Source organism: Anolis carolinensis, chromosome 4 (genome assembly GCF_035594765.1).
Source record: "Anolis carolinensis isolate JA03-04 chromosome 4, rAnoCar3.1.pri, whole genome shotgun sequence".
In the NCBI taxonomy this organism is placed as follows: Eukaryota; Metazoa; Chordata; class Lepidosauria; order Squamata; family Dactyloidae; genus Anolis; species Anolis carolinensis.
This window is the reverse complement of record NC_085844.1, coordinates 104177682-104184095: the sequence shown is the minus strand read 5'-3', so window position 1 is coordinate 104184095 and position 6414 is coordinate 104177682. Positions and strand designations below refer to the sequence as shown.

The following is a 6414-nucleotide window of genomic DNA, read 5'->3' as shown; positions in this document are numbered from 1 at the left end:
ACCTGGTGGTGGTATAAAAACAAAAGCTTATACCTTCTACATGTACAGTACATTGCCATTTATGAACTTGTCAGTTCCGAGATCTAAACGCAAAATAAAAGGAAGCAAGGAAGGAAAGGACTATATTTTCTAGAGCACACATAGGGCACAACTACACTGACCCATTTTTCCATGTGTCATGCAGCCACAACAGAGCTGATTCAGGTGGCCTTGACGTGGGTTTACAAAAATCTTGAGTTGGTCTAATCCCTCCAAAAATTCTGAGGATATGTGGCTTTGTGTCCATGTAAGTAGTTCAGCCAGCTCTAAGATGGAACTGATTGCAACTGTTTATTTCCTGGGTTTTGACAGCCTGGGGACATGGGCTGATACTCACCATCTCTCTCCCATTCTCACTGTTGCAGTGGCCAATGACTGCAACATGGCTAGGTACCCCAAGTGATATCATGCCAAATGACGAGTCATGTTGCAACCACTGGTTGCTATGACACTGAGAACACAAGGGGGATAGTAAACGTTGCTATCTAGTAGTGTCAAACCTGGTTAGGCACTGCTGGATAGTTAGTCCCCAAACTTTTTAAACAGGGGGCCAGTTCACGATCCTTTGGACCATTGGAGGGCCGGACTATAGTTGGCCACCAAGCAATAACAAAAACAATAATAAAGAGGGTTGGAAGAGACCCTTTGGGCCATTGAGTCCAATCCCCTTCTGCCTTTGGGCACCAAAAGCACAAGCAGAGCACCCCTGACAGATGGCATCCCAGCCTCAAAGTTAATTAATAATAATAATAATAATAATAATAATAATAATAATAATAATAATAACAACAACAACAAAGGCCACCCTACTGGGATCTGCGCGCATCACCCGAAAATACATCACACAGTCCTAGACACTTAGGAAGTGTTCAACTTGTGATTTTGTGATACGAAATCCAGCATGTTTATCTTGTTTGCTGTGTCGTACAATAAAATAATAGTAGTAATAATAATAATAATAATAATAATAATAATAATAATAATAATAGGAAGAGAAGAAGAGAACCCTTGGGTCATTTAGCCCAACCCCCTTCTTTTGTGCCGTGAGGGCCGGATAAATGGCTTCGATGGGCCGCATGTGACCCCCAGGCCTTAGTTTGGGGACCCCTGGATTAGGATGTAGGAATGTCAACCCGATAAAGCAATATCACACACTGTCTTACATGTTTCATGTGGCTCTTTCTCACCTTGACAAATTAATTACAACAAATTATAGGTTATAATAATGCATGAAGAGTCTATATGTGCACATATTGTGCACACATGTTTCAGAAAATAGATGGTGATTTTCTAGAAAGAAGTATGTTTCTGTCACTTGCTGATAATATCATCTTATGATGACTGTTTGGCTATAATTATCTTTCCTGATTGCAACATTTCCATTCTCTCAGAACACCAGATTTCTAACAGCACATACTAATGTTCTTTTCATTAGCTCTCTGCATACAGATTTTGTTCAGCACAGCCAAATATGGAAAATATGATGATTTTCCAATGAAGAAATGTGAACTTGTCAAGATTCTTAATGAAACTATTCTAAAATATCCAGCTATGCCTTGACATACTACTGTACATGAACTGAAAATAGAGCACGTATCCCACGTGAAGGATACTGTCCACATTGATGTTGTTAGGAAAGAACTGAGAGGAAATAAGCAATATTATTTTATAGCACCATTACTTCATTGTTTCACATTTTTTTGTTGTGTAGCATAGCACTGAAATATGAATCCTTCCTCCCTCCCTCCTTCCTTTCTAGAAACCATGACTAGGAAAACACTGCAACCATCATTTTACATTTTCCGGTGGAGCAGTGGGTTAAACCCTTGTGCTGGCAGGACTATTGACTTGAAGGCTGGATTGCTGACCTGAAGATTGCCAGTTTGAAGCCAACCTGGGGAGAGTGTGGATAAGCTCCAGCTCCATGCAGGGACATGGGAGAAGCCTCCCACAAGGATGGTAAAAACATCAAAACATCCTGACTCCCCTGAACAGTATCCTAGCACATGGCCAATTCTCTCACACCAGAAGAAAATTGCAGTTTCTAAAATCGCTCCTGACATGAAAAAAATGGAAATATAGTGCCTCTGAAACAATCCCATTTGGCTCAAAACATAGGTTTTTAAGGAACAACATGAGTAGAAGTAGTAGTTACATCTTTCTTGTTGCAATTACACCTGATCATGCAGGATTGCTCCCTACATTTTATTTTTAAATGATAGAAAATCGTATTACAGTTTTCCTTCTTCATTCATGGGTTTAAATTTTGTAGATTTGATAATTCATGAATTTTTAGCTGCCACATAATTAGTGCAACATCCTCTCCACTCTCTCCTTTGCCCCCCAATTCTCTGTTCTTCCACCATTACCATCTAGATTTCAAACCTTTTCCAGTCCATCAAACTCTATCTTCTATCCTCCCAATAGTGTCTGCCAGATTTTATACCCCTTTCCAGCCAAGATTGAGATTGAGTAGAGGCAGGTTGGGAGCAAGAGAAAGAGTTTTTAAAAGGGCTTTAAAATCTGGCTGATACTGTTAGAAAGACAAAAAAAATGAAGGAAGAAAATTGAGAGGAAGTGTGGAATGACAAAATCAGTTGGCATGGACTATAAAGGTGGATGGTTCTGTTGGAAATATAGGAGATCGAAGGGATGTGGACTGGATAGAAGTGGGGTGGATGGGTTTATGGATTAAAAAGGGGTTTGAAATCTAGTTCGTGGCTTACTAGTGTCTTTGTTTAGGAGCGAGATTGTAATATTTGTGGTTTTTACACTTTTGTGGAATTCTACAAGAATTTTCATAGAATGTGTGCAGTGCTGCCTTCCTTCTGCAACCTGTGGATTGACGTTCTGTTCAAATTAAGGCTTTTCTGGTGCGTTTTGAGGTTTCTTGGGATGCCTTCAAGAGCACCAATCGTTCTTGGTCCCACTGTTGTTCTCTTTTGCCATAGTCGTCCCATTTCAATACGTAAGTCCTTGTATTTCGTGATCTTTTTAGAGCTCTTTATCCTCTACTTTACTGTCTTCTGGTACTGCAATATCTATAATAAAAACCTGGTTCTTTCCCACAGCTGTTATACCTGGTGTGCTAAGTGGAAGGCGTTTATCAGTTTGAATTCTAAAATCCCAGAGTATTTTTGCTTAGGAAAGAGTGGCCAGAGGCCTCCCATATCCTGATGCAAGGGCACAAAACCATGTGTGTGGAGAATTATACTACACCTACTTGATGTAGGATTTCAGCTGTAGAATGTCAAGGAAAAAAGCAAGACTGGGGTCTAGTACACATAATGCAGCTTGGAAAAGTTATTTGGGGGGTACTATAGTGCCCAGAATACTCCAGTCAGCATTGCCATGTTGGCTGAGAATTCTGAGAACTGTTATCCAAAAATGTAATGTCTAGAGGTCTAAAAACAATGATTTGCTATAGTGTCTAAAGCACTGCCAGTAGAATTTTGGAGCTCCTTCTGGCGCAAAGCTAAACTTGTTGTCCGAAAGGTCAACGGTTCAAATCCAGGGAGCGGGGCAACCCCCCGCTGTTAGCCCCAGATTCTGTCAACCTAGCAGTTCAAAAATGTGCAAATGTGAGTAGATCAATAGGTACCACTCAGGCAGGAAGGTAATGGTACTCCATGCAGTCATGCCGGCCACATGACCTTGGAGGTGTCTACGGACAATACTGGCTCTTTAGCTTAGAATGGAGATGAGCACCAACCCCCAGAGTCGGACATGACAAGACTTAATGTCAGAGAAAATCTTTACCTATACCTTTAATACCTGCAAATGCATAGGGCCAATTGTATTTGGAAATTATAACAAGTTCTGCTTGACCTTCATCTATGTTGCCAGAAATATCTTCCCCATGTTTCCTTTTATGTAAGGCAAAATAAGGAGCAATTCCTATGAGATAATTTGAAAATTGTTGTGACTAATAAAAATAAATACATATACTATTCCCTTCACAGTTAAGGTAACTATTTGGGAAAAGTTTTTACCTGAAGTCTAGGATCAGTAATGACTCCAGCAGGGCCCATCGGTCCCCATTATCTTCACTACAGGTGGGCATATATTGTTTGAGGGCAAAGAAGGACAGTGATGTTTTCCAATTTTTAAAAGCATTCTTCCCATCAATGTATGTCAGCTTGGCTTCTAGCAGGCTTCAATTTTTATTCCCTTCAGAAAAAACAAAGTGATACACACTTGATAGAAAGAGCACCCTAGGCTTGCAAGTCTTCACAAAACCAGCATTTTCAGCCCTCACAATTTCTTCACTTTGATAATGACTGTTCATTCTTTTTTTTCTAACAAAAAAAGCGCAGGCCTGCACCTTGCAATATGACATGTGCAAAAGTGATTTGTGACAGATGATTCATGATTAAGGGGAACATGTGGAAGAGCATAGTCCAGGTCTTGTACCTTTCTTCCTATATTAATAGATCTTTAAAAGTACTTTCAGACATCATCTATTTGGATATTTTACCAATTATCCAGTTTATTTTTTATCATTTTTCAGCATCAAGCAACACATCCTCCCCCCTCTTTTTAAACAAAAGTAAATGCAGAGCACTTAATCAAGATTGATGGCTTCGTTCAAGAGAATGAAGTGAAGGTTTTGCCCCCACCCCCCTCCTCACTGGACCCCCAATCCAGTTTAGGATTCAATTGTGCTTGATTTAAATAGCAAAAAAGCAATTCAGTAGGATAAATCCATAACTTTGGGGAAATATATATTTGCAGGTGCAGGGTCCCAAATCCAGATTAGAGATGCAGTGGAAGGCTAAACATTAAAATATCTCTGTCTCATGATGAGGTCCCAATCCAATTTCTGTCCAGAATCCATGAATCCTAACGATTTCACTGTCACACCTACATAAGTACTTAAATGCCTATGATGTTAGTATTCTAGTCTAGCAGTGCATTTGTCAGTCCTTGGAAGCTATAGGACACAATGCAAGCTAACACAAGTAGTTCCGTGGAAACACTTTATTGAAATCCTTATTGCCAAGATGAACACAAAGCTACTACTGACCAATTCCCGCCCAGACCCAGGCATATCAAACTACTACTTCCCCCCAGCTTCTCTTCGACATTCACACCTATCTGTCGATAGTCCTTTCCCAGGCTTGAAAACCAGATCAAGCCATAAATCAATTCTCCTAACCAGATGGCCCTTATCTTTTAGGCTATCTCCACCCCAATTGCTTTTGGCAGGATGGGAACAGTTCAGTTAGTGTGAATGTTGGGCGATCACATCCTGACAGCATTAGAAGAAGTAGATTAAAACCCACAGAAACTAATGCTAAAGTATTACTCCCAGAAATGTTGCTAAATCCCCACTTCCACACACTTTGGAATTTTTTTAACATCGAAAAAGACTATTATGACTCCCTCTTTGAATTAATATTGGGGTCTCCTTTGGAAACACCATGCATGAATTTCCAAAATGAAGAATAGTTGACCTTCCACTCTAGGCACAGATTGCAAGATAGTAGTCTTGACACACTCTTTTTTCTTTCCAGCTTCTACAATTGCAGATTTAGTTTAACAAACACACTAGTGGCCTTTTTCTCTTCAGAATTTCAGAATTATATGACCACTAAACAAAACATACAAGATGCAATAGAATCTTTTCCCCTTTCTAGAATATAAATTGACTTCATTCAACAGCTTGTGAACAGAGTAATACTCTGGTTTCTCTTCAGATTGTATAAATCTTTCACCTTTTGCTAAAGATTTCCGTGGAGAGGAACATTTATGAGTTGGCAATCAATTTTGGGGAGGTGAGTTTAGCACAGTGGGCTAAACCACTGTGCTGTAGAAAATCCTACTGATCAAAAGGTCACCAGTTTGAACTCAGGTCGGGGTGAGCACCTGCTGTTAGATCCAGCTCACCTGCATACCTAGCAGATAGAAAACAGAAATGTGAGTAGATAAATAGCTACTGCTTTTAGCAGGGAGGTAATAAAAAGACACCTTTAAGGACATCGATAAGGAGGATCAAGAGGACATCTAAGGACAACAAAAAGCTCCTTGGCATGGAAGATGGAGCAACAGCACACACCCCCCCCCCTCCAATGGCCGGAGTTGAGCACAGTCTCCAAGATGCTGGAAATATGATGGGAAATGCCATTACCTCTCTTTGTGGATTGTCTGTCCTTGTTAATTGTATAACGGCATTGAATGCTTGCTATGTGTGTGTTCGGGGTGAAAAGGGCAGGGCATAAAAACTGTAAATAAAATAAATAATAAATAAAATAATGACATCTCACAGGAAATGTGTTTAGATAAAGAGATTTAGGCTTTAACTGAGCATGCTCCCTTACATGTAGACATGCTCTGTACAATGCAAAATCTGTACCCTGTTTTATCCTCCTTTGG

At 40.0% G+C, this 6414-nt stretch overlaps 1 non-coding gene across 1 annotated transcript; it reads left to right on the top strand.

Moving 5' to 3' along the window:
• Positions 1-5718: 5718 nt before the first annotated feature.
• On the top strand, positions 5719-5833 carry LOC134299063 (U5 spliceosomal RNA). The gene has a single exon (XR_010006210.1). It is a non-coding gene; the product is annotated as a U5 spliceosomal RNA (small nuclear RNA).
• The last annotated feature ends 581 nt before the right edge of the window (positions 5834-6414 follow it).